Below are 1,700 nucleotides of genomic sequence, written 5' to 3' on the forward strand. Positions count from 1 at the left end.
TGTCCTGGGCCCTGGTGGGACCCAGGGCAGTTGTCATTGTGGGGCATGATGTATTATCAACATACTAGAGGCCCAGTGCACAACATTCATGCACTGGGGTGGGGGGGAGGGGACCCCTTGGTGGATCTCCCCCGAGGGGCCCTTAGGGCTGCCCCGGAGCCAGGGCTCCCACCACCACCACCACCACCACCACCACAGTGCTTGCCAGCTGTGATCCCAGCTTTTGGCTGAGCAGCCCTCCCCCAGTGGGAGTGCACTGACCACCAGGGGAGAAGCTCCAGCATTGAGCGTCTGCCCCCTGGTGGTCAGTGCACATCATAGCAACCAGTTGTTCTGCTGTTCAGTTGATTTGCATATTAGGGTTTTATTATGTAGGATTGGACATTTATTTACTCAAAACTTGGGTTGCAGTAACATCGATCAGCTGCCTCCTGCACATCTCCCACTGGGGATGTGCCCGCAACCCAGGTACATGCCCTTGGCCGGAATCGAACCCGGGACCCTTCAGTCCATAGGCCGACGCTCTATCCACTGAGCCAAACCGGTCTCGGCATCTGTTTCTTGTTAAGCAGACGAAGTAGTCCTCCCAGGCAGTGGGTGGTGGCCAGGTGATCGGGCATTTCTTGTGATTCTAAGCGTAGAGCTGCCGTGTGACAGCACAGGTACCATCCCCGCCTCCTGACACTATATGGGACCATTCACTCTGCTCCCCTGGGGGTAGCATTTGTCCTGGACCACCTGGTGGGACCCGGGGCAGTTGTCATTGTGGGGCATGATGTATTATCAACATACTAGAGGCCCAGTGCACAACATTCATGCACTGGGGTGGGGGGGAGGGGACCCCTTGGTGGATCTCCCCCGAGGGGCCCTTAGGGCTGCCCCGGAGCCAGGGCTCCCACCACCACCACCACCACCACCACCACAGTGCTTGCCAGCTGTGATCCCAGCTTTTGGCTGAGCAGCCCTCCCCCAGTGGGAGTGCACTGACCACCAGGGGAGAAGCTCCAGCATTGAGCGTCTGCCCCCTGGTGGTCAGTGCACATCATAGCAACCAGTTGTTCTGCTGTTCAGTTGATTTGCATATTAGGGTTTTATTATGTAGGATTGGACTTGGGGTCTTTTGGGGTTGTCATCCAGGCTGATAACTGCTAACATCCATCCCTATGTGACATGGCATTTGATCCCCTGGGACAAGCAAGGCTCCGCAGTCTCTCATACTGCTATTCTGTGTTCCTGCTGCTTGGCCCAACCAGTGATTGAAAGTTTCCCTAAAAGAGGCATTAACATTTATAGCAAGTAGTTGGTCATTATAATTTCTCTTAAAACCATTCCTTTTGTCAGCTTGAGAATATTAAATGTTTCAACCCATACTCAGTAAGAAAATAGTTAAAGTACATTTCACAATGCAGTTTGTCTCAATAGACTTGTGATAAAACGGCCGCTCTTAATGGTATGAAGGCTGACATGCATGAATCACAAGTGGGGGAGGGCCTTCAGTTCAGCCTCCACCCTGTGGGCGCCCACCAGCCTCCCCTATGGCATCACTGTGGTTTGTGGCATTTCTGTGCCCTCTCTGTGTCCTCGCCCTGGTCCCTTCTTTACCTCCTGGAGCCCCAGACCCTGTGCTTCCTGGTTAGTTCCCTTGTTTCTCAGTTTCTCAGGCTCAGGGCATGTGGAACCAGGGGGAGGGGGAGGGGGCG

General features: G+C 54.4%; 1 protein-coding gene across 1 annotated transcript in view; it reads left to right on the plus strand.

Annotated features, from left to right (window-relative positions):
* The window catches only part of SNAP47 (synaptosome associated protein 47kDa), a 72,846-nt gene that overhangs the window by 67,829 nt on the left and 3,317 nt on the right, over positions 1-1,700 (plus strand).

The sequence above is a fragment of the Myotis davidii genome, unplaced genomic scaffold, assembly GCF_000327345.1.
Source record: "Myotis davidii unplaced genomic scaffold, ASM32734v1 scaffold1687, whole genome shotgun sequence".
In the NCBI taxonomy this organism is placed as follows: domain Eukaryota; kingdom Metazoa; phylum Chordata; class Mammalia; order Chiroptera; family Vespertilionidae; genus Myotis; species Myotis davidii.